The sequence below is a fragment of the Hyperolius riggenbachi genome, chromosome 9 (assembly GCF_040937935.1).
Source record: "Hyperolius riggenbachi isolate aHypRig1 chromosome 9, aHypRig1.pri, whole genome shotgun sequence".
Taxonomy (NCBI): Eukaryota; Metazoa; Chordata; class Amphibia; order Anura; family Hyperoliidae; genus Hyperolius; species Hyperolius riggenbachi.
Genome location: NC_090654.1, coordinates 61,490,974 through 61,518,787, shown reverse-complemented (window position 1 = coordinate 61,518,787; position 27,814 = coordinate 61,490,974).

The following is a 27,814-nucleotide window of genomic DNA, read 5'->3' as shown; positions in this document are numbered from 1 at the left end:
AGTCCCAGCCACACCAGTCATGTGTTGTAATGTTTCTGCTGTGTTGGATGCGGAATCCGCCGCCCTGCTGTCCAAGCATGCGGCGGTTCCTCCGCGTTCAGCAGTACTGTCAGAAATATGCTTAAGCATGCAAACATCCGCGTCTGACGCGTAATCCGCCGCCTTGTTCATAAGGCATGTGGCGGTTTCATCGCTCTCCGTCATGCCAGTGGATGCAGACCCACGTGCCCAACCTGAGTACCCAGCCGCCTTGCTCTGAGTACCCGCGGCGGCTTTTCCGCGTTTTCTCACAGTACCCCCCCCCCCCCCCCCCCCCCCCCCGAAGAGTGGACTCCGGACAGCTCCTACCCGGCTTCCCAGGATGTAGGGCGTGGAACTCTTTCTTTAATTTATCCGTGTGCATGCGACACTCAGGTACCCATGTTCTCTCCTCAATACCATACCCTTTCCAGTGAACTAGATACTGTACTGAGTTCTGTACAACACGTGAGTCTAAAATCCTTTCTACTTCGCACTCAGGTTGGTCATCTACCATCACAGGAGGAGGAGGAGTGGGACCTACATGAACTGCTGGCTTAAGCAGGGACACATGAAAGGATCTTACACCACACATGCTGGCAGGAAGATCAATGGCATAAGTAACATTTTTGATCTTCCTGGTCACTGGAAAAGGGCCCACAAATCTGGGTCCCAACTTGGGCGAGGGCTGTTTCAGGGTAGAGTTGGGCCGAACCTCCGATTTTCGGTTCGCGAACCGGGTTCGCGAACTTTCGCGAAAGGTTCGGTTCGCGTTAAAGTTCGCGAACCGCAATAGACTTCAATGGGGATGCGAACTTTGAAAAAAAAAATTAATTATGCTGGCCACAAAAGTGATGGAAAAGATGTTTCAAGGGGTCTAACACCTGGAGGGGGGGATGGCGGAGTGGGATACATGCCAAAAGTCCCCGGGAAAAATCTGGATTTGACGCAAAGCAGCGTTTTAAGGGCAGAAATCACATTGAATGTTAAATGACAGGCCTAAAGTGCTTTCAAACATCTTGCATGTGTATACATCAATCAGGTAGTGTAATTAAGGTACTGCTTCACACTGACGCACCAAACTCATCGTGTAACGCACCGCAAACAGCTGTTTGTGTAGTGACGGCCGTGTTGGACTGGTGCGCACCATGGCGAGAGTGCAGGTTTTGGTGGCTTTACAGCCCATATGGTCAGTCACCTGGCTGATGTAGCTGAATGACAGAACAGTGACTGTCCAGCTGATCAAATTTGGTCTGACCACAATGAGGCAACGACCTTATTATCGTGGGTGTGCCCCCCGAGACACTCATCTAGGCGCCGGTCATTGCTCCATTGTGATACGCAAGCCCCTTCACCACGGCAAGGTAATGATCACGAAGGGGAATGGGCGCATGTTCATGCCTTTTCTTTTGTTGTTGCAGCTGCCCGCAGTGCAGCCAGAAAAATTAGGCAGTCATGTACACGCACCCGAAAAATTATTACAGCGGCCGCTGCTAGCAGCGGCCTAAAAAATTCAGCAATCCGCCTGGAGTCCCGGACCCTGTTGGTGGTGGCGGAGAAGGTAGTGAAGCGGCCTGCAGGCAGACATGCTGTGTGGAGGGACTGGGAGCGACTTAGTCTTCTTGGGGCAGGCCAGGCAGCCAGTCACACGGCGTGCAGGCAGAGATGCTGTATGTGCGGGGACTGACTTAGTCTTGGGGCGGGCAGCAGCCCTCCGGGATCCATGCCTCATTCATTTTTATAAAGGTGAGGTACTTAACACTTTTGTGACTTAGGCGACTTCTCTTCTCTGTGACAATGCCTCCAGCTGCGCTGAAGGTCCTTTCTGAGAGGACGCTTGCGGCAGGGCAGGAGAGAAGTTGGATGGCAAATTGGGACAGCTCTGGCCACAGGTCAAGCCTGCGCACCCAGTAGTTCAAGGGTTCCTCATCGCTGTTCACAGCAGTGTCTACATCCACACTTAAGGCCAGGTAGTCGGCTACCTGCCGTTCCAGGCGTTGGTGGAGGGTGGATCCGGAAGGGCTACGGCGAGGCGTTGGACTAAAGAACGTCCGCATGTCCGACATCACCATGAGATCGCTGGAGCGTCCTGTCTTTGACTGCGTGGACACGGGAGGAGGATTAGTGGCAGTGGTACCTTGCTGGCGTTGTGCCGTCACATCACCCTTAAAGGCATTGTAAAGCATAGTTGACAGCTGGTTCTGCATGTGCTGCATCCTTTCCACCTTCCGGTGAGTTGGTAACAGGTCCGCCACTTTGTGCCTGTACCGAGGGTCTAGTAGTGTGGCCACCCAGTACAGCTCATTCCCCTTGAGGTTTTTTATACGGGGGTCCCTCAACAGGCAGGACAGCATAAAAGACGACATCTGCACAAAGTCGGATCCAGTACCCTCCATCTCCTCTTGCTCTTCCTCAGTGACGTCAGGTAAGTCAACCTCCTCCCCCCAGCCGCGAACAATACCACGGGAAGGTTGCGCAGCACAAGCCCCCTGCGACGCCTGCTGCGGTTGTTCTCCTGCCGCTGTCCCCTCCTCCTCCTCCTCCTCCCCCAAAGAAACACCTTGCTCATCATCCTCTGAGTCTGACTCATCTTCTGCACATGACCTCTCTTCTTCCTCCTCCTCCCCCCTCTGTGCTGCCGCAGGTGTTGAGGAAACAGCTGGGTCTGATGAAAATTGGTCCCATGCCTGTTCCTGCCGTAACGGTTCCTGGTCACGCTCATTCGCAGCTTCATCCGCCACTCTACGCACAGCACGCTCCAAGAAGTACGCGTAGGGAATTAAGTCGCTGATGGTGCCCTCACTGCGGCTCACCAGGTTGGTCACCTCCTCAAACGGCCGCATGAGCCTGCATGCATTTTTCATCATTGTCCAGTTGTCGGGCCAGAACATCCCCATCTTCCCAGACTGTTTCGTTCTACTCCAGTTGTAGAGGTACTGGGTGACGGCTTTCTTCTGTTCTAGCAGGCGGGAGAACATGAGGAGGGTCGAGTTCCAGCGAGTGGGGCTATCGCAAATGAGGCGTCTCACCGGCATGTTGTTTTTACGCTGAATTTCTGCAAATCGTGCCATGGCTGTGTAAGAGCGCCTCAAATGCCCACAGAACTTCCTGGCCTGCTTCAGGACATCCGCTAAGCCAGGGTACTTTGCCACAAATCTTTGAACCACCAGATTCATGACATGTGCCATGCAGGGTATGTGTGTCAGCTTCCCCATATGCAAAGCGGCAAGCAGATTGCTGCCGTTGTCGCACACCACGTTGCCTATCTCCAGGTGGTGCGGGGTCAGCCACTCATCCACCTGTTTCTTAAGAGCAGCCAGGAGAGCTGCTCCAGTGTGACTCTCCGCTTTGAGACAAGCCATGTCTAAGATGGCGTGACACCGTCGTACCTGGCATGCAGCATAGGCCCTGCGGAGCTGGGGCTGTGTAGCTGGAGAGGAGAACTGCCACTCAGCCAAGGAGGAGGAGGAGGACAGCGAAGAGCATGTAGCAGGAGGAGAGGAGGTGGCAGGAGGCCTGCCTGCAAGCCGTGGAGGTGTCACAATTTGGTCCGCCGCTTTCTGCTTGCCATCGTTCACCACCAGGTTCACCCAATGGGCTGTGTAGGTAATGTAGCGGCCCTGCCCGTGCTTGGCAGACCAGGCATCCGTGGTCAGGTGTACCCTTGACCCAACGCTCTTCGCAAGAGATGACACCACTTGCCTCTCAACTTCACGGTGCAGTTGGGGTATGGCCTTTCTGGAAAAATAAGTGCGGCCTGGCATCTTCCACTGCGGTGTTCCGATGGCCACAAATTTACGGAAGGCCTCAGAGTCCACCAGCCGGTATGGTAACAGCTGGCGAGCTAACAGTTCCGCCACGCCAGCTGTCAGACGCCGGGCAAGGGGGTGACTGGCCAAAAGTGGCTTCTTCCGCTCAAACATTTCCTTCACGGACACCTGACTGCTGCTGTGGGCAGAGGAGCAGGAACCGCTCAAGGGCAGAGGCGGAGTGGAGGAGGGTGCCTGTGAAGGTGCAAGGGAGAGAGCGGCATAAGCAGATGATGCACCTGAAGGAGGAAGAGGAGAAGGAGGGTGACTTTGCTTTTGTGTGCTGCTGCTGCTTTTGCTCAGGTGGCCATCCCATTGCTGTTTGTGCCTTTTCTGCAGGTGCCTTCGTAAGGCACTTGTCCCTACGTGAGTGTTGGCCTTTCCACGGCTCAATTTTTGTTGGCAGAGCGAACAGATGGCTTTGGTCCGATCTGAGGCACACACATTAAAAAATTTCCACACCGCTGAGCCACCCTGTGATGTGGGCACCTCAGCAGCTGATGCTGAAGGGCAAGTTGGCTGGCTGTACATAGGTGGCGAATCTGGCGATACATGGTGCCGGACTCTGCCACCAGCTGTTTCTGACGAAGAGCTGCCCCAGCTTCTTTCAGCAACTTCTATCCTCCTACTACTCTCTGACTCCCCCTCTGAACTGTCCCCCTCTTCATCTCCTCTATTGGGAACATACAGAGGATCCCTATCATCGTCATCATCGTAATCATCCTGCCCAGCTTCGCTTGCCTCAGAAAAATCCAAATGTGTAGGTCCTTCATCCTCCTTACACGTTACATCCATAGTGTTGTCGCGTAACGCAGACATATGAGCTGGTGAAAATTCATCTGGCTGTAACAATGGCTGTGCATCAGTGATTTCACCACCACTAAATAATTCTTGCGAAGTGTCAAATGCAGCGGAAGTGGTGCTAGTAGTAGCGCTGGTGGCTGAGCAAGATGAGGTGTTCTGTGTCGCTAAATACTCAACCACGTCCTGACAATCTTGGGAGGTGATGGGACGTGCCTTCTTCCGAGCACTGTACTGTGGGCCAGGTCCACACGAAATTACATTTACACGACCTCGCGCAGACCTGCCGGGTGGCCTTCCTCTGCCTCTGCCACTACCTCTTCCTCTACCTGTTTTGTCCATATCGGGTATGCACGGAGTGGTATATCACACTGCGTGCACTCACGTAGGTAGGTGGGTTCACTTAACTGCACAGGTATGCGCACTGATGCGGTGGGTTCACTGAACAGTACAGGTATACAGTGGCGGGTTCACTGAACACAACAGGTATGCAGTGGCGTGTTCACTAAACAGGTATACAGTGGCAGGTCCACTGAACAGAACAGGTATACAGTGGCAGGTCCACTGAACAGAACAGGTATACAGTGGCGGGTCCACTGAACAGAACAGGTATACAGTGGCGGGTTCACAGAACAGGTATGCAGTGGCAGGTTCACTGAACATAACAGGTATGCAGTGGCGTGTTCACTAAACAGGTATACAGTGGCAGGTCCACTGAACAGAACAGGTATACAGTGGCGGGTTCACAGAACAGGTATACAGTGGCGGGTCCACTGAACAGAACAGGTATACAGTGGCGGGTTCACAGAACAGGTATACAGTGGCGGGTCCACTGAACAGAACAGGTATACAGTGGCGGGTTCACAGAACAGGTATACAGTGGCGGGTCCACTGAACAGAACAGGTATACAGTGGCGGGTTCACAGAACAGGTATACAGTGGCAGGATCACTGAACAGGTATGCAGTGGCAGGATCACAGTACAGGTATGCAGTGGGCTGAGGGCTCACTGAACAGAACAGGTATGCTGTGGCAGGATCACTGAACAGCTATGCAGTGGCAGGATCACAGTACAGGTATGCAGTGGGCTGAGGGCTCACTGAACAGAACAGGTATGCTGTGGCAGGATCACTGAACAGGTATGCAGTGGCAGGATCACAGTACAGGTATGCAGTGGGCTGAGGGCTCACTGAACAGAACAGGTATGCTGTGGCAGGATCACTGAACAGGTATGCAGTGGCAGGATCACAGTACAGGTATGCAGTGGGCTGGGGGCTCACTGAACAGAACAGGTATGCTGTGGCAGGATCACTGAACAGCTATGCAGTGGCAGGATCACAGTACAGGTATGCAGTGGGCTGAGGGCTCACTGAACAGAACAGGTATGCTGTGGCAGGATCACTGAACAGGTATGCAGTGGCAGGATCACAGTACAGGTATGCAGTGGGCTGGGGGCTCACTGAACAGAACAGGTATGCTGTGGCAGGATCACTGAACAGCTATGCAGTGGCAGGATCACAGTACAGGTATGCAGTGGGCTGAGGGCTCACTGAACAGAACAGGTATGCTGTGGCAGGATCACTGAACAGGTATGCAGTGGCAGGATCACAGTACAGGTATGCAGTGGGCTGGGGGCTCACTGAACAGAACAGGTATGCTGTGGCAGGATCACTGAACAGCTATGCAGTGGCAGGATCACAGTACAGGTATGCAGTGGGCTGAGGGCTCACTGAACAGAACAGGTATGCTGTGGCAGGATCACTGAACAGGTATGCAGTGGCAGGATCACAGTACAGGTATGCAGTGGGCTGAGGGCTCACTGAACAGAACAGGTATGCTGTGGCAGGATCACTGAACAGGTATGCAGTGGCAGTATCACAGTACAGGTATGCAGTGGGCTGAGGGCTCACTGAACAGAACAGGTATGCTGTGGCAGGATCACTGAACAGGTATGCAGTGGCAGGATCACAGTACAGGTATGCAGTGGGCTGAGGGCTCACTGAACAGAACAGGTATGCTGTGGCAGGATCACTGAACAGCTATGCAGTGGCAGGATCACAGTACAGGTATGCAGTGGGCTGAGGGCTCACTGAACAGAACAGGTATGCTGTGGCAGGATCACTGAACAGGTATGCAGTGGCAGGATCACAGTACAGGTATGCAGTGGGCTGAGGGCTCACTGAACAGAACAGGTATGCTGTGGCAGGATCACTGAACAGGTATGCAGTGGCAGGATCACAGTACAGGTATGCAGTGGGCTGGGGGCTCACTGAACAGAACAGGTATGCTGTGGCAGGATCACTGAACAGCTATGCAGTGGCAGGATCACAGTACAGGTATGCAGTGGGCTGAGGGCTCACTGAACAGAACAGGTATGCTGTGGCAGGATCACTGAACAGGTATGCAGTGGCAGGATCACAGTACAGGTATGCAGTGGGCTGAGGGCTCACTGAACAGAACAGGTATGCTGTGGCAGGATCACTGAACAGCTATGCAGTGGCAGGATCACAGTACAGGTATGCAGTGGGCTGAGGGCTCACTGAACAGAACAGGTATGCTGTGGCAGGATCACTGAACAGCTATGCAGTGGCAGGATCACAGTACAGGTATGCAGTGGGCTGAGGGCTCACTGAACAGAACAGGTATGCAGCCAGGAAGAAGTTAAGCCTAACTAATCTTTCCCTGAGAGACAGTCTGCAGCAGCTCGCCCTACTCTGACTAATGCAGGCACACGAGTGGCCGTAATGGCCGCCGCTGCCTGCCTTATATAAGGGGGGGTGGGGCTCCAGGGGCTAGTGTAGCCTAATTGGCTACACTGGGCCTGCTGACTGTGATGTAGAGGGTCAAAGTTGACCCTCAGGTGCATTATGGGGCGAACCGAACTTCTTCCGCAAAAGGTTCGCGTGCGGTACCCGCACGCGAACCACCTAAGTTCGCGCGAACCGCGTTCGCCGGCGAACCGTTCGGCCCAACTCTATTTCAGGGTCAAGTGACGCGTGGACACCCAGACCAAGTCTCCTGGCCGGAACTTCCACTCTACGGAGCGTCTCTTGTCAGCTTGACCTTTCTGACTTTGAAAAGCCTTCTCCAAATTATCTTTCACGTTCCCCCAGATGTTCTTAAATGACTTCTGCCAAGCCTCCAAAGCTGGAAACGGAGTGGAAGCTACTGGCAGTGGGGAGAACTTGGGCAACTTTCCAGTTACCACCTGAAATGGTGAAAATCCAGAGGACAAGCTTTTCAGATTATTGTGCGCAAATTCTGCGAACGGCAAGAATTTGGCCCAATCATTTTGCGCATCCGCAACATAACACCTCAAAAACTGTTCCAAAGACTGATTCACTCTCTCAGTCTGACCATTGGTCTGTGGGTGGTAGCCCGATGAAAATGACAGTTCCATGCCCATTTGATGACAAAATGCTCTCCAAAATCTAGAAACAAATTGGACTCCCCGATCCGATACTATGTTTCCCGGAATGCCATGTAGTCGAAAAACGTGGATGATAAAAAGATCGGCCAACTCCTGGGCCGAGGGGAGTCCTTTCAAGGGCACAAAATCGGCCATTTTGCTGAAACGGTCGACTACCACCCAAATGACCGACATGCCTTCAGACCTCGGAAGTTCACCCACAAAATCCATGGACAAATGGGTCCACGGCTCATTCGGGGTGGGCAAAGGCTGCAACGTTCCCACAGGTGCCAGACGGGAGGGTTTGCTTTTAGCACAAACTGCACACTCTCTAACATACTCCTTGCAATCTGTGCAATCTGTTGCCAGAGAAGGCCACCAAGCACATCTGGCAACCAGGTCCTGTGTTCTGGAGGCCCCCGGATGTCCCGCATTCTTGTGCGAGTGGAACATCTGTAAGATCTGGAGACAAAATGGCAGTGGTACAAACATAACCCCTTCAGGCTTTCCCTCAGAGACATCCTGCTGGAAGGGACTTAAAGTCTCTGTCCAGTCTTTCCAAGTCTCTGTGGCTGCCAACACAACTTTCTGTGGGATAATAGTCTCTGGGTCTGAGGGCTGTGCTGTCTCCGGTTCAAAACATCTGGACAGGGCATCCGCTTTAATGTTTTTACTACCCGGAGTGTACGTAATAATAAATCTAAATCTCGAGAAAAACAGTGACCACCGAGCCTGACGGGGGCTTAATCTTTTAGCCCCCTCAATGTATTCCAAATTTTTGTGATCAGTGTAAACTGTAATCGTATGTTCTGCTCCTTCTAACCAATGACGCCATTCTTCAAAGGCCAATTTAATGGCCAGGAGCTCCCTGTTGCCTATATCGTAGTTTTTCTCTGCTGGTGAAAACCTACAAGAGAAATAGGCACACGGGTGTAATCTTTCCTGCAACCCGGAGTGCTGAGACAGCACAGCCCCCACCCCGACCTCCGAGGCGTCCACCTCCACAATAAAGGGATAGGAGGTGTCAACATGTCTCAGGATGGGTGCAGAGCAAAACAATTCCTTCAAAGTGGAGAAAGCAGCCAGGGCTTCTGGGGACCAGTGGTTGGTATCTGCCCCTTTCTTTGTGAGACTGGTGAGGGGTGCTATGACTGTGGAGTACCCCTTTATGAACCTTCTATAGTAATTGGCGAATCCTAAAAATCTCTGGAGAGATTTTAGTCCCACTGGCTGAGGCCATTCCAGGACAGCAGAGACCTTGGCAGGATCCATAGAAAGGCCCGAGGTGAAAATTATGTACCCCAGAAAAGTGACGGACGTTGCCTCAAAAATGCATTTCTCCAATTTAGCGTAAAGCATGTTCTGTCTTAGCTTGCTCAGAACAAATTTGACGTGAGCCCTGTGTTGGGTGAGGTTGTTTGAGAAAATAAGTATATCATCTAGGTATACCAGGACAAATTTACCCAACACTTCTCTGAATACTTCATTAATAAGTTCCTGAAAAACGGCCGGGGCGTTACACAACCCGAAGGGCATCACCAGGTACTCGTAATGCCCATCGGGTGTGTTAAAGGCCGTTTTCCACTCATCGCCCTTTCTGATCCGCACCTGGTTGTATGCCCCTCGCAAATCCAATTTCGAAAAAATCTTAGCGTAAGTGACCTGAGTGAATAAATCGTCTATCAAAGGCAATGGATAGCGATTTTTTACTGTGATCTTATTCAGACCTCGGTAATCAATGCATGGCCGGAGGCCTCCGTCTTTTTTCTTTACGAAAAAGAAGCCAGCTCCAGCAGATGACCGAGAAGGGCGGATGAATCCTTTAGCTAAGTTTTCACAGATATACTCCTGCATGGCCACTTTTCTGGCCCAGATAAATTGTAAGGATGACCTCTAGGGGGCATACAACCAGATCGGAGATCGATGGGACAATCGAAAGGGCGGTGTGGAGGTAATTTATCGGCAGCCTTGGGACAGAACACATCTGAAAACTCGGAATACTGTTCCGGAACTCCCTCTACACGAATCCTGGTCTGACCCAAGGTCACCTTCACTAAACAATGATGGAAACAATGGGCTGACCAGCTTGTTAGCTGACCGGTGGCCCAATTTATCTGAGGAGAGTGAAGGTGTAACCACGGCATGCCAAGGATGACTGTGGAGGTTGTCATGTGTAACACAAAAAACTGCAATTTTTCTCTGTGCAGCACCCCTATAGTGACCTCCACCTCTGGTGTTTGAGACAGAGGATGGTTACGTTGCAGGGGGGAATCATCCACTGCCGTAACCTGGATGGGCGGATTTACTGGAGTGAGCGGAATACCCAATTTCTTAGCAAATTCGTAATCCATAAAATTAGCCGCTGAGCCCGAATCAATAAAGGCCTCAGAGACTTCAGATTTCTCTTCCCATGTAATCGTACAAGGAAGAAGTAACCATTTATCCTCTAGGGATAAGAGTCGTACGCCTAGGGTATTACCCCCAACTACTCCTAGGCAGTAGCGTTTCCCGACTTTTTAGGGCAATTCCGCACTCTATGACCCCCCTCTGCACAATAAAGACACAACTGCTCAGAAATCCTGCGTCTCCGCTCCACTTGAGACAATCTGGACCGACCAATCTGCATTGGCTCGGGTGGAGGTGAAACGGAAGGAGGTGGGGTCACGGGAGGCGTAGCGTAGGACACCATCTTAACATTGTTTCTACCCCGGGTCTGCCTTTGATAACGTAACCTGCGATCAATCCTGATGGCCGATGAAATGGCCTCATCGACGGTTCTAGGTTCAGGCTGACTTAACATTAGATCAGAAACCTCATCTGATAACCCTGATAAGAAACAGTCTAAAAGGGCATAGGTGTCCCACCTGGCTGAAACTGACCACCTCCTAAATTCTGCAGCATACTCCTCGACCGGACTCTTGCCTTGACGCAACAATTTGAGCTTCCGCTCAGAAGTTGAGGCAATGTCTGGATCGTCGTAAATTATTGCCATAGCTTTAAAAAATTCATCTACCGAGGTTAAGGCTAAATCTCCGGCGGGTAGACTGTACACCCAGGTCTGAGAATCGCCTGATAATAGAGTCTTTATGAACGTGACCCTTTGGGCCATAGTTCCTGAGGATCTAGGTCTCAACTCAAAGTATGACAACACTCTACTCCTAAAATTTCAGAAGTCAGATCTGTGACCAGAAAATTTTTCAGGTACAGGCATACGTATGTCAGTACTAGGAGGGGATCGCACTTCATCCACAGCCGTCTGGAGGGTTTGTAAAGACCCGGACAAAGCGTCAATTAACGCCCGGTGACCACCCAGCACTTTGTTGATGGTATCCACCGAAGTGGTAAGTGTGCCCAGACGGTCGGTGTGTGCGTCCATTTACATTTTGGGTCTGGCGTTCTGTAACGATCGGTGTAACACAGAGAGGATCTGATTACCGGTGATCTGCAGTATCACCGAGAATACAGATACATACCCGATTATTGATGATCTGCAGTATCACCGATAATCAGATATATCTTTAACCTCTGGACACCTGAGTAATATGAGTGTTTGGTGCAACAGTAATACTTTGAGGAGAGCACCTTATAGAGGGTGCTAGGCCGTACGAGATACTGCTCAGAGACAGGTTCCTTCCAAAGGCCTGAAGCTCCCCAAGGGGCGGAGTCAGGCTGAGAGTGGGAAGGACCAGAGTGTGAGTGACACCAGTGGAGGGATGTCACAAACAGACTGTGAACTATCTCTAGCTGGGGAGATAGTTCTCGAGGTCGGGCAGGCCAGGTCGTCAACACACAGACAGATAAAGTACAGAGACAGGAGACAGATGCGGAATCCTAAGACTAGCAGAGTTTGGCAACAGAGTATTAGATATGGCGAAGTACCTAATCAGAGATCAGAAGAGTAGTCAGAAAAGCAGAAGGTCATAACAAATAATCAACAATGCTTAGACTTGGGTGTGAGCTCCAAGATCCTCAACACCCCGGAACTGGTCTAGATGATAAACAGATGTTAACAGGATCCCTAGACTAAGGTGTGAGCTCCTTGGTCATCAACACCTTGGAAACTAATCTAGAGAATAACTCAGATAATAACACAGATGATAACACAGATAATAACAGGATTCCTAGACTAAGGTGTGAGCTCCTTGATCATCAACACCTTGGAAACTGTCTAAATAATAACACAGATACTGACAGAAGGTCTAGAGTGCTACCATGTAGTGATCGCAACGCCAGACACCAGAGAAATGACCAGCACCCAGTATATATACCTCAGCGCTCTCCAGCGCCACCCCTAAGTGCTGGACCAATGAAAACTACTGGAATTGTCAGCTGACCGGCTTGGTCAGCTGACACCCTTCTGACTGTCATAAAGGCTCTGCCTCTCCGCGCGCGCGTCTTCCTGAACCTGTGTGGACTATCAGTCCCAGCCACACCAGACATGTGTTGTAATGTTTCTGCTGTGTTGGATGCGGAATCCGCCGCCCCGCTGTCCAAGCATGCGGCGGTTCCTCCGCGTTCAGCAGTACTGTCAGAAATATGCTTAAGCATGCAAACATCCGTGTCTGACGCGTAATCCGCCGCCTTGTTCATAAGGCATGCGGTGGTTTCATCGCTCTCCGTCATGCCAGTGGATGCAGACCCACGCGCGCAACCTGCGGCGTTGGACACGAATTTAGCCGCCTTGCTCTGAGTACCCGCGGCGGCTTTTCCGCGTTTTCTCACACTCGCCTCACTTAGGAAATTGTGTCCCCTGGCTGCCTTATTGCCATCTCCTCCTTCATATCCTCCAGCTTCCTGAAACTTAACATGGACAAAGCTGAACTTGTGATTTTCCTCCTATTGAATACACGGCTCTTCCTGAAACAGCAGAATCATCAACACACCAGTAACCTCATATCATGTTTGAAGCTTAGCAGTAATTCTTAAAGAGTAACAGTCGGGCATAAAATCAAAAATCAATTCTTTACTCTTTATTTTTATCTGGTAAACAAGTAGTAAGGGTGCTAACCAGACAATCCAAAAGTTAAAATCACTATTACTTTTCTTGTTGATAAATGATCATTCCCCAGTTTACCTGACTCTTATTTGGTACACAAACAAATTAGTACACAAAAAGGAAGTTGCAGGGCAGCCTGGCCTTGCCTCCTCCCCGTCTCAGGACTCTTTGTGAGCTTCTCCTCAACTCTGGAACTCCCTTTCACAATCCATTCAACACTCACCATCACTCAGGATCTTCAGAGGAATAATTGAAAATCTTAGGACTTAGCACATGTTATCCATGTACTGACCTAGCTTGGTTTCATTGTTTATTACACCAAAGCTTCTATACAGCATATTGACTTCTATTACCTTCTATATCACCCCTTTATTCTTAAATTTTAAGCTCATCTGGGCAGGGTTTTCACTCCCATTTTCTTCCATGTGTCTACAACTGATGTGCTGTATGGATTACACTGTAATAGTAAAGGTGATACAATTAATTAATTTTTCTAGGATTTAATTCATGTGTGCCATACGGTCCACAGAGCTCAACCAATCAGATGAGAGCCTGCCATGAATAGAGGCAGCTATAGGATGAAAGCATACTTGTGATTGGCTGTGAGACAATCTAGACCAGGGGTGCCCATTAGGTAGCTCGCGAAGGACTTCTTGGTAGATCCAGGACCCCACTACATTTTCCATTCTGTATATACAAGTGTGCTCCTAAAATTGTAAATAGGTAGATCATTTTGACATGCTAATTTTTCAAAGTAGCTCACAAGACGAAAAAGTGTGGGCACCTCTGATCTAGACTATGGCATCTGTATTTGCAAAAGGACATGGATAGGGCAGGGTTAAACTTGCCCTGCATGATCAACAAACGAAATCTTTGAAGCTACAGAGTTTGGAAAGGGCAATGAGCGCAAGCGCCTGATCTACGGCAGCTGTCTCTGCTCATCTCTCATCTATTCCCAGAGATGGGAATAAGTGGCATTACCAGCTGGGAACAGCTGCCTGCTGAGGAAAGGAGATCTGTGTAACCCATAGCAACCCGAGAGAAACACGGAGGCTGCCATTGCTAATTGTGCTATGAGAATAATAGTTGAGTTGTGGGCCTGGATATCTGCACAAGGTCAAATGCACCATGGCCTGAGGCAACACTGCACATAAAGGAAGAGAGCTGTGGCATGTGGCAGAGAGAATATGATGCACATTAAAGAGGGGCACTGCTGCACGTGGAAGACAGGAAGTGCTGTGTGTGAAAGGGTGGAGGTGCTGCACATGGAAGAGGGGAGATGCTACACTGGGAAGAGCTGCTACACGTAGAAGAGGGGAGATGCTGCATGTGGGAGAGGAGATGCTGCACGTGGAAGAGAGGAGATGCTGCACGCGGGAGAGGAGATGCTGCATGTGGAAGAGAGGAGATGCTGCATTTGGGAGAGAGGAGATGCTGCACGTGGAAGAGAGGAGATGCTGCGCGTGGGAGAGAAGATGCTGCACGTGGGAGAGAGATGCTGCACATGGAAGAGAGGAGATGCTGCACGCAGGAGAGGAGATGCTGCACGTGGAAGAGAGGAGATGTTGCAAGATGTTGCACATGGAGGAGATGCTGCGCGTGGAAGAGAGGAGATGCTGCACGTGGAAGAGAGGAGATGCTGCACGCGGAAGAGAGGAGATGCTGCACGCGGAAGAGAGGAGATGCTGCACGCGGAAGAGAGGAGATGCTGCACGCGGGAGAGAAGATGCTGCATGTGGAAGAGAGGAGATGCTGCATGTGGAAGAGAAGATGCTGCACGTGGGAGAGAAGATGCTGCACGCGGAAGAGAGGAGATGCTGCACGTGGGAGAGAAGATGCTGCACGTGGGAGAGGAGATGCTGCACGTGGAAGAGAGGAGATGCTACACGTGGATGAGAGGAGATGCTGTACATGGGAGAGAAGAAGCTGCATGTGGAAGAGAGGAGATGCTGCATTTGGGAGAGAGGAGATGCTGCACGTGGAAGAGAGGAGATGCTGCGCGTGGGAGAGAAGATGCTGCACGTGGGAGAGAGATGCTGCACATGGAAGAGAGGAGATGCTGCACGCAGGAGAGGAGATGCTGCACGTGGAAGAGAGGAGATGTTGCAAGATGTTGCACATGGAGGAGATGCTGCGCGTGGAAGAGAGGAGATGCTGCACGTGGAAGAGAGGAGATGCTGCACGCGGAAGAGAGGAGATGCTGCACGCGGGAGAGAAGATGCTGCATGTGGAAGAGAGGAGATGCTGCATGTGGAAGAGAAGATGCTGCACGTGGGAGAGAAGATGCTGCACGCGGAAGAGAGGAGATGCTGCACGTGGGAGAGAAGATGCTGCACGTGGGAGAGGAGATGCTGCACGTGGAAGAGAGGAGATGCTACACGTGGAAGAGAGGAGATGCTGTACATGGGAGAGAAGAAGCTGCATGTGAAAGAGAGGAGATGCTGCACATAGAAGAGGAGATGCTGCACGTGGGAGATGAGATGCTGCACGCGGGAGAGGAGATGCTGCATGTGGAAGAGAGGAGATGCTGTACATGGGAGAGAAGATGCTGCACGTGGGAGAGAAGATGCTGCACGTGGGAGAGGAGATGCTGCATGTGGGAGAGAAGATGCTGCACGCGGGAGAGGAGATGCTGCACGTGGAAGAGAGGAGATACTGCACGTGGAAGAGAGGAGATGCTGTACATGGGAGAGAAGATGCTGCACGTAGAAAAGAGGAGATGCTGCATATGGTAGAGAGGAGATGCTACGCGTGGACAAGAGGAGATGCTGCACGTGGAAGAGAGGAGATGCTGCACGTGGGAGAGAAGATGCTGCACGTGGAAGAGAGGAGATGCTGCACGTGGAAGAGAGGAGATGCTGCACGTGGGAGAGGAGATGCTGCATGTGGAAGAGAGGAGATGCTGCACGTGGGAGAGAAGATGCTGCACGTGGAAGAGAGGAGATGCTGCACGTGGGAGAGAAGATGCTGCACGTGGAAGAGAGGAGATGCTGCACGTGGGAGAGAGGAGATGCTGCACGTGGAAGAGAGGAGATGCTGCACGTGGGAGAGAAGATGTTGCACGTGGGAGAGAAGATGCTGCACGTGGAAGAGAGGAGATGCTGCACGTGGGAGAGAAGATGTTGCACGGGGAAGAGAGGAGATGCTGCACTTGGGAGAGGGGATGCTGCACGTGGAAGAGAGGAGATGCTGCACGTGGGAGAAAAGATGCTGCACGTGGAAGAGAGGAGATACTGCACGTGGGAGAGAAGATGCTGCACGTAGAAGAGAGATGATGATGCTGCACGTGGAAAAGAGGAGATGCTGCACATGGGAGAGAGAAGATGCTGCGCGTGGATGAGAGGAGATGCTGCGCGTGGGAGAGGAGATGTTGCACGTGGAAGAGAGGAAATGCTGCACATGGGAGAGAAAAGATGCTGCGTGTGGATGAGAAGAGATGCTGCGTGTGGGAGAGGAGATGTTGCACATGGAAGAGAGGAAATGCTGCGTATGGACAAGAGGAGATGCTGCACGTGGATGAGAAGAGCTGCTTAAAAAAAGAGGACTAGGCCTCGGCCTCCCCCCTTCCCCGCAATGCGCTCCCAGCTGCGACGCACATACATGCCCCCTTTGCCCATGGTCCTCTGCTCTCTGAAGTCTGTCCTCTCGCCGCGAATGCTGCCAGGTACAACACACAGACACAAGGGCAAGGCGACAGGGAGTTTATTGTAGGAGATATATACATGGGCGTCCGCACATATGGCAAAACCGGGCATCTGCCCGAGCCTGGCCGCCCGCTGCCCCCCCTGGCCGCGTGCCCGTGCAGCCAGCAGGAGGGAACAGCGCAGAGAAGAGAGAGAGCTATGGGCACAGTGGGGAAGGGCGGACGTCTCCCCCCCCTTCCCTCACCTTAGGGGGCTCTCTCTCCCTCGCTGTCCCCTCCGGAATGAAGTGTGCATTGTGCAGCGGCTGGCAGCGGGCGGAACTTACCTCCTCTCGCTCCTGCGCCGGAAGTTCTGGTGCCGCACTCTGGTCTGGATCAGGCCAGAGTAGCGGCTAATCCATCCGGCGCGTGCGACGAGAGGAGGTAAGTTTCGCCCGCTGCCAGCCGCTGCACACTTCATTCCGGACTCCGGAGGGGACAGCGAGAGAGGGAGGGTGAGTGCCCATAGCTCTCCCTCTTCTCTCCGCTGCTCCCCTCCTCCTGCACGCAGACATGGCCACTTTTTCTGGGGACATATCCCCCTGGCTACATATACTGGGACATATACCCCTGCCTACATATACTGGGACATATACCCCTGCCTACATATACTGGGACATATACACCTGCCTACATATACTGGGACATATACACCTGCCTACATATACTGGGACATATACACCTGCCTACATATACTGGGACATATACCCCTGCCTACATATACTGGGACATATACACCTGCCTACATATACTGGGACATATACCCCTGCCTACATATACTGGGACATATACCCCTGCCTACATATACTGGGACATATACCCCTGCCTACATATACTGGGACATATACCCCTGCCTACATATACTGGGACATATACACCTGCCTACATATACTGGGACATATACACCTGCCTACATATACTGGCACATATACCCCTGCCTACATATACTGGGACATATACCCCTGCCTACATATACTGGCACATATACCCCGGGCCTACATATACTGGGACATATACCCCTGCCTACATATACTGGGACATATACCCCTGCCTACATATACTGGGACATATACCCCTGGCTACATATACTGGGACATATACCCCTGCCTACATATACTGGGACATATACCCCTGCCTACATATACTGGGACATATACACCTGCCTACATATACTGGGACATATACCCCTGGCTATATATACTGGGACATATACCCCTGCCTACATATACTGGGACATATACCCCTGCCTACATATACTGGGACATATACCCCTGCCTACATATACTGGGACATATACCCCTGCCTACATATACTGGGACATATCCCCCAGGCTACATATACTGGGACATATCCCCCTGGCTACATATACTGGGACATATACCCCTGCCTACATATACTGGGACATATACCCCTGCCTACATATACTGGGACATATACCCCTGCCTACATATACTGGGGACATATACCCCTGCCTACATATACTGGGGACATATACCCCTGCCTACATATACTGGGCACATATACCCCTGCCTACATATACTGGGCACATATACCCCTGCCTACATATACTGGGCACATATACCCCTGGCTACCTGTTCTGGGGACATCTCTACCCCTGGCTACCAGTTCTGGGGACATCTATACCGCTGGCCACCTATTCTGGGGACACCTATAGACCTGGGGCTACCTATTTTTGGGGAACCACTGCTGTCAGATTGAGTGTATTTTGGGGAACTGCTGCCAGGTGAGAGGTGTCTACATATTAAGGGGGCATTCTGCCTATTTATGTGAAAAGCTGTCTATTTATGTGCCTCATGACTGCTGAATTTGTCTTGTTGCGGGCCTCATGGTTACTGACTTTGTCTTGTTGGGGGCCTCATGATTTGTTGGGGGCCTCAAGATTGCTGAATTTGTCTTGTTGGGGGCCTCATGATTGCTGAATTTGTCTTGTTGGGGGCCTCATGATTGCTGAATTTGTCTTGTTGGGGGCCTCATGATTGCTGAGTTGGTCATGTTGGGGGCCTCATGATTGCTGAATTTGTCTTGATGGGGGGGGGGGGGGCCTCATGATTGCTGAATTTGTCTTGTTGGGGGTCACATGATTGCTAACTGCGAGACTATGGAAAAAGCTGAATCATCATCATATGAGACAATAGCATTAAACCTACTTTTTCCGCTTTTTAAAACAGAAAATGAAACTGGGAGGTTCTAAAAAAATGAATAATTTTTTTCAGGAGTACGATGGATGAAATTGTTTATCTTCACAGTTTATTTTCAACTTAATTTTCCATAATGTTCATGTATGAGTTAAAACGTTTGTATTTAGTTTAAGTTGCTGTTGGCACTTTGTGATAGTAAAGTGACTTTGCAGTTTGGACACTCGACCTCCAAAAGGTTCGCCACCACTGTCCTAATCTAATGTCCCACCATTGCTTAGTTCATGTAAACTTGTCTCCACCCACGACCACACCCACATTCTGGTTCATGACCACACCCATTTTTCGGCGCGGCGCGCCGCATGACGTAGCTCCATTTCTTGGCGCGCGTAGCCCGGATTTTTGCTCCCCACTTTTTGCCCCCCCCTGGAAAATTTTCTGCGGACGCCCATGGATATATACTTGGTAAGCTGATGTGGAGAGAGGTCAGAGAAGGTGGCAGGTGGTCTCCCTTGACACCTACTAGGCCCCAAACACCTGCCTAGGTTGCCTTGTGGATGAGTCTGCTCTGATGCACATGACAATATTTTACTGTATGTGTTAATTTGAATCCCAAGGACAGAATGAATCAAGGGAAAAAAACGGATAGTTATATAAATAAATCTATTATAAAAGTAGTACATGGCAAAGAAATGAACAGCACTACTTAAAAACAGATAAGTGCCTACCTGCAAGAGAGTGCAAGCCCCACTTGTGGGATAAAATACACACCTAGCATACACATAACCTGTCTACCACTGGAGGATGTTGGTTTCCTGTAACAGCTTGCATGCAATCCCTCCCACTGCGAAGAAGTCATCCTCATATGGGAGGGGACCTAACACTAACTAAATCCTAACCTATGCATATGCATAGCCTGGGTGCGCTACCAAGTAAAATCGAAAATTGAAAATTGCGCAAAAGGTGGATCAGCGCATCACCAGGCCGCTTCCGAATAGCCTACAATCAGAGGTGCGCTGAGCCACCCCAGAAACTGCAAACGCACCTTGAACCCAAACAGAAGCTCTGCATATACACCAAAAGCAAGGCTGTTAAGTGGGAGCAGCTGACCAAAAATGAATTACACTAGTACATGGCAAAGAAATGAACAGCGCTACTTAAAAACAGATAAGTGCCTACCTGCAAGAGAGTGCAAGCCCCACTTGTGGGATAAAATACAAACCTAGCATACACATAACCTGTCTACCACCGGAGGATGTTGGTTTCCTGTAACAGCTTGCATGCAACTTGTTAAGTACTCATCCCTCCCACTGCAAAGAAGTCATCCTCATTTGGGTTCAAGGTGCGTTTGCAGTTTCTGGGGGGGCTCAGCGCACCTCTGATTGTAGGCCATTCGGAAGAGGCCTGGTGATGCGCTGATCCACCTTTTGCGCAATTTTAAATCTATTATAAAACTATAAATCTCTATTTTTTTTTCTTGATTTATTCTGTCCTTGGTATTCCAATTAACACAGTAAAATAGTCATGTGCATCAGAGGTCATTCCCAAGGCAACCTAGGCAGGTGCCTGGGACCTAGTGGGTGCCAAGGGGCCCACCTGCCACCTTCTCTGGTTTTATTTCTGTTTGTATAACTGTTGGAAAGCTTTGCCTTTTCCTGCTGCTTTGTGATATCACTGGCAGGGCCGGATTTCTGGAAAGGCCACAAAGGCCTGGGCCCTGGGCGGCTGCTGGAGATAGAAGAGGGGCTGATGTTTATGTGAAGGCTGCGAATTGGGAGCAAATGCATGTAAGAGGAGGACTACTACCCAAGGGAGCATTACATGAAAGAGAGGGGCTACTATACACGGAGGTTACCATGGATGAGCTGGCTGCACATGGAATGGGAGGGCGCTGTAGCGCATGGTGGGCGTCCCACAAGAAAGATGGCCTTGGAGCAGGGGCGTAACTAGAAATCCCCGAGCCTCCCTGCAGAAAAAAATCCGGTCTCCCCCCCCCCCCCCCCAGGGCCCGATCAGAGACTTTGGGGGGGGAAGGAGGGGTCGCAACATAAGAGGAGAACATGGCCGCAGATCGGTGGGGAGGGGGGACATCCCCCCCCTCCCTCACCTTGGGCTCTCCTCTCAGCGCTCCCCTCCTGCAATCATTGGTGGCAGCGGGCGGCGGCAGGCTGAGCACATACTTCCTTCTCAGCGGGGGTCTCCCATCAGTAAGTGCTTCATGTCACTTCCTGTGTAAACAGGAAGTGACATGAAGCTCTTAGATATCGGAGACCTCCGGGACGAAGGAGGTATGTGACCTGCCTGCCGCCGCTGCTGCTTCCCGCTGTCACCAATGATTGCAGGAGGGGAGCGCTGAGATGAAAGCCCAAGGTGAGGGATCTCTTATGTTGTGACCACTCCTGCCCCCCAAAAGTCCCCGAGTTGGCCCTAGGGGGCCCCAGGCGGGGGCAGGGGTCGCATCCCCTATTGTTACGCCGGTGCCTAATAGTGGAAAATACATATAAATCTAGGCTTGAATTGACTGGGAGAGGAAGCAAGTGGAAACTTGGAAAAACAGTAATGTAGACAACGATAAAAACATAGGAATGCAGACAATAATAAAAACATAAGTGTCGCTTCTCCTTCCTCCACCTATAGAGGGTAAGGTGACGAGACGCCCAATATACAATGGGCATATGGGTCTCTGTAAAATGCATTTTATACCCTGATTGCATGTATAACCTTGTGCTATGTTGTATAACCGTTTTCTACCTCTCTGTCTGTCACCCCTTGTTGCAATGTATGTATCTCTATTTGCAAATGATTATACTGCGCTCCAATCAGACAAAACGAAATACAGGGGATCGCAGTAAAAAAAAGTTTCACTCCACCTTGCTCAATACTCCACAATGATTCACTGCGCTTTCCAACCCTAAAAGAAATTTAAAATACGCACATAGTGCAAAGTATTGTCTTTATGATTCACTGCGCTTTCCAACCCTAAAAGAAATTTAAAATACGCACATAGTGCAAAGTATTGTCTTTTTAAAGACAATACTTTGCACTATGTGCGTATTTTAAATTTCTTTTAGGGTTGGAAAGCGCAGTGAATCATTGTGGAGAATGTATGCATCCCTATTTATTGTCCAGCGCTGCGTAATATGTTGGCACTTTATAAATACAATAAATAATGATGATAATAATAATATACAACAAAATATATTAAAAACAAATAAAATAGGAAAAAAATAAGGTGGCTTACCTCAAGGACGACAAATTCATAAGAAAATGAATTGTATTACTACAAAGCACAGGCAACGCATTTTGTGGGAACTCGCTCACTTCCTCAGGCAAAATAAAGTGCCACTAGATGCTGGTAGCCGCATTCAGAGCGCCTCATGCTTTGTAGTAATAACATTCATTTTCTTATGAATTTGTCGTGCTTGAGGTAAGCCCCCTATTTTTTTCTATTTTATTTGTTTTTAATATATTTTATTGTATATTGGGTGCCTCTTCACCTTACCCTGTGCCTTACTCCCCCACCTACGGGTGTTCTCCTACAACTAACCCCAAGTGGGTTCATACCACAAAGGCTATCAGAGTGTATGCGCCTTTTCCAAGAGAGCGGCCATCTCCAGGTCTCATGGTAACCCAAGTGGAGTCGGGGTTTTGCATCGGAACCTGCTTATAGCGGTCGGTTGCCCCTGTGCAATTTACCTTTGTGAGTATTTTTTCTTTGTTCTCACAGACACCCACAACCTTTGTGACGTACTGCACCATTTGGGCTCCTGTTGTCTCTATGCTTTTTTCTTAGGGTGTATACCTTCACCCTCAATCACCACTTCCACCTATAGAGGAACTGTAGCAAAAATAACGAATAAAATTGCTTGTTTACAATATTCATTTATCGATTATTTAGTCAGTGTTTGGCCTTTGAAAAAGCGTTCCTCTCCCCGATGTATATTCTGAAATATATCACTGGTCTGCCAGGTGATCTGTACGGAATGTTTGTTACTGAGAATTCTATGCACAGAACGGATATTGCTTGCTTGGCAGTTGGAAAAAGCCGTTAGTTCCCACAATGCAACAAGGTTCGCAGGATTATTTTGGCTCTGCACTATTAACAAGCTGACACATCATTGCATTCCAGCGGATCTGGAGGTGTGGCTAGCTTACAGGGACAACAAAGGTCGATTTGCATATTTAACAGTGATGCATCGTGGGAGACATCATATGCTCACTCCAACCAGAATTATCGCAGATATCTTCTTTTAAGAAGTTAAACTTTTGTTTTGCTTAGCATTTTAGTAAGAGGGCTTTTTGGTCCTTTGTAGCCCCTTATACACTCCGAGGAGTTCTGGTTCACCATGAGCTTCCTGGGTACTCTGTAACTTCTGTCGATGACCAGAGAGTTCCACATTCCTTCAGAGATTATTATTGGTTTATACAGCACCATTTTCCCCTTAGCACTATATAATTAGAGTCCCTCATCTCCAGTGAGGCTGTCTGGCAACTGGTATGGAATCATCGCATAGACAGATGTATGTATTATATCTCCATAGAGACAATGCTAGCGATAATATGTCTGTATGTATTATATCTCTATAGTGACAATGCTAGCAATAATATGTCTGTATGTATTATATCTCCATAGAGACAATGCTAGCGATAATATGCCTGTATGTATTATATCTCTGTAGTGACAATGCTAGCAATAATATGTCTGTATGTATTATATCTCTATAGTGACAGTACTAGTGATAATTATAGTTAAGCGAAATCGTCTCTGGCAGTCTCAAAAGAATTTTCTCAAATTTTTGATGTCTCTGTGAATTTTCGACTAAGCAGTTTAAGAACCTATTAAAAAAAGTCCTTGTAATTTTTGAGAAAACTGAACTTATTACAGTCTAAACTAAACATATCCTCTTCCCAGAGAAAGTTATAATGACCTCCTGGGTCTATTTTATGTAACTCACTCTTCGAGTTTCTGTATGGGCCGGCTTCCGCTGCTAAACCCACTGGCGCAGTTGTGTCCGCTTCTGTCCGCTTTTCAGCATCTGTAACATTGGTGTGCAACTGTAAAGTGGACACAACTGCGTCAGTGGGCTCAGGCCCTAAATCATCCGGTAAATCAAGTAAAAGTGTTCGGTATTTACCTCCAGCTCTGACCAGCCGGTAACTCACGCTCTCCATGTGGTAACATTGACAGATGTAGCAGACAGCCAATAGGGAGAGCCACGCAGCCCTGCTTCTCACCCAATTTGTTTAGATACTCTGGTGGACGGGACTTCAGAACGGTAGAGAATGAGGAGATATTTAAAAAGGCTTTTCTGTATCCCTTTAGTAGGGATGATCAAAGAGATGCAAATTCTTCCAAGTTTATGAAAATATATGCAGCTTGAAAACCCAGGTTTAAATTGATTGGTCCATTTTGAAGCTGCATATATTTTTATACAAATTTGCATAAATGTGCATCGACTCTGAAGTATTTGCATATCATTGATCATCCCTACCCTTTAGATGTGCATATCTGGTATACAGAAGAGCGCCCTCTAGTGGCTAAAGCACATCTAAAGTGATGCCAGGGATGCACTGGACAGAAAAAAAAAACACGATTTATACACACCACTTGTGGGAAGATTCACAGCTTCCTGCCTGATCTGGTCCACAGCTAGTGAAACTTACCGAGCAGGGCTTAGTGAAGTGAAGCATTTTTTTTTGTAAAATTATTGTACTGAACTACCTTTAGTGAATTGAGGCCTGTATGAGAGAGAGTTCCACAATATCTCTCTGAAGAGGGCGGGGCTAAACTCTGGAAGCTGGCGCATACGGGGAAAAGTGAGTTACATAAAACAGACTTCGGAGGTAATTATAACTCTCTCTGGGAAGAGGATCTGAACAATGTTTAGTTTACACTGTAAAGTCTCTTTAAAGTTACAATAGGAAAAATGGTGTTTAAATACAGTTAAATGACAAATAATGTATCCTACCTATAGGTATTGCAGCTGTATATATATATATATATATATATATATATATATATATATATATATATATATATATATATATATATATATATATATATATATATATATATATATATATATATATATATATACATACAGCAAAAGCAGTGATTTTGTTACTGGTTTACAGGGACTAATTGAGGCAGGATTCACACTTGATGTTTTCATGCACTTTTTCTGCGTTGGGAAAAACATTTCAACTGAGAACCCATGTTAATAAATAAGCTAGTTCACACTTAAGGGCTCTTTCACACTAAGACGTTAAGGTCGCATAACGTGCCCCTAACGCAACGCATGTTAGCTTTTAAGTTGGACGTTACATTGATCTGCGTTATGCGTCTCTTGATGCATACGTGATGCGTACTTTTTGACGCATACGGATCGAACGAAAATGGCGCATGTGGCACATTTTTTTAATGCGAGATGCTAACATGATATTGTCCCTGTTTAACTCTCTAGTAAGGCCACATCTGGAATATGGAATTCAGTTCTGGGCACCACATTACAGGAAGGATATTGCAGTTTTAGAGCAGGTGCAGTAATGAGCAACAAAATTGATGGGAGGGATGGAAGGTCTCACTTACCAAGAAAGGTTAGATAAACTGGGTTTATTTAGTTTAGAGAAAAGACGCCTAAAGGTCCGTAGAGAAGTTTAGAGAAAAGACGCCTAAAGGTCCGTACACACGCCGGACAGTCCGGCGTGTGTACGGACCTTTAGAGGGGATCTAATTAACATGTATAAATACATCATAGGGCAATATAATAGCTTGGTGGATGAGCTTTTTGTCCCTAGGCCTTCACAAAGGACTAGAGGACATGATCTGCGCATGGAGGAAAAATGTTTCAGCCATTTATTTATGAAAGGGTTCTTTGCAGTGAAAGTGATTAAGATGTGGAATAAATTGCCACAGGAAGTAGTTATGGCAAATTCTATATCTGCATTTAAAGGTGGCTTAGATGCTTTCCTTACATTGAAAGACATCCATGGCTATAATTACCAGTGATGTCGATCCAGGGATTTTATCTGATTGCCACCTGGAGTCAGGAAGGAATTTTTTTTCCCTTTTGGGGCTAATTGGACCATGCCTTGTAAGGGTTTTTTTCCCCCTTCCTCTGGATCAACATGGATATGTGAGGGGGCAGGCTGGTGTTGTTGTACTTTGTTTTCTGGTTGAACTCGATTGACATATGCCTTTTTCAACCCAAATAACTATGTAACTATGTATTATATATCGCTATAGTGATAGTATTAGTGATATATGGAATTGTTTTGTTTTCTGATAAGAATGTAGTTCCAGCAATAGGCATGAAGCTGTACAAATAATTGTGGGGGAAGGGATGAGAGACCCCCAGACTCTTCACTTATTAAAGTAGAAGGAGTAGTACCTGCAGGTTCTTACATTTTCGTACAAGGAGCGTGAGGCCTTCAGATAGTGTTAATAAAGGTGTACCACTTTTCCTTTAAATGATAGTTATACGATGTTGGTTGGAACGATCGTTCATCTGCTGTTTTTGACAAATTAAATTTTGCCGTAGGTTTGGACCTTATCATTCAGCATGAATTGCCTAACACAGGAAGGTGTGAAGGCATGCTTAGATAAAACCAAGGTAGATAAAGCTCCTGTCCCAGATGGCATCCACCCGAGTATTAATGGAGTTAAGTTCAGTTATCAATGGGTCACTTAATCTTGTTTTTTTATGATTCTCTTTCAAGTTAGTCAGTTTACTATGACTGATTATGTTTTTTTCTCATTTAAGAAGAGAAAAAGATCAGAACCGGGACACTATAGACCTCTAAGTTTAACATCAGATGTATGTAAACTGTGTGAAAGAATTCTAAAGGATGCTATACAAGATTTTATATAGCACGGAATAATATAATTTTAGCTTATTAAAATGGGTTTACTAAAGACCGATCTTATCTCACCAACATGCTCAGCTTTTATGAAGTAGTGAATGCAACTTCAGACTTTGGGAAAGCTACTGATATAGTATACTTGGACATTGTAAAAGCTTTTGACATTGTTCCCCACAATAGCCTGGTGCAAAAGCGGAGGATACAGGGACTAGCAGAGATGTGTGTATGTGGATAGTGAACTGGTAAAGGGAGGGAAGGCAAAAAGTGGTGATAAATGTGTCATACTCAAAGAGTGGCCCTGCAAAGGTCAGTATTAGGTCCAATCCCTTTCAATTTACTAATTCTGGGATGCATAAAATGGTAAATTAAATCACAAGATGTTTGTATACTACTCCTTCTGTATAAATCCCTTGGGAGGCTACACCTGGAGTAAGGGATACAGTTGTAAACACCACACTATAGAAAGGACATTGACATACTACAACAAGGGATCCAAAAACGTATTAGAGGATGGAAGGTTTCTATTACCAAAAAAAGGTTGGTATTTTCAAGGTGCTGGACCGTATAAGTAGCAATTTAAACAATTCAGGAGGTCCGCACACTCAGTTTTGCAGAATAAAGTTTAGTTTATTCACATACCGTGGCACGAGTCCATTCAAAGTAAACCAATGACCGTTTCAGGGTAACAGCAGGTCCCCTTTGTCATGGTTTCAGAACTGAGTGTGTGGATACATGGATTTTATCTGACTGGCACCTGGAGTTGGGAAAGAATTGCTTTCCTTTACTTGAAAGGTTAATTGGCCAACCTTTTCAAGGTTTTTTTTTGTTGCCTTCCTTTGAATCAACTCGCATATGTGAGGGTGAAGGACAGAATTTTACCTAATTTTTACCGAATTTTTTTTCTTGATTGAACTTGATGGACGGATGTCTTTTTTAACCTATGTAACTATATGTAATTTAAATGTAGTTGCTCAGATTAGGCACTTTTTTACAACAATTGTGCAACTATTAATTGACTAACCGTTCAGCATCCTCTACTATACTTCAATATAACCCAGGCATGTGACCTTTTTAAACTGTG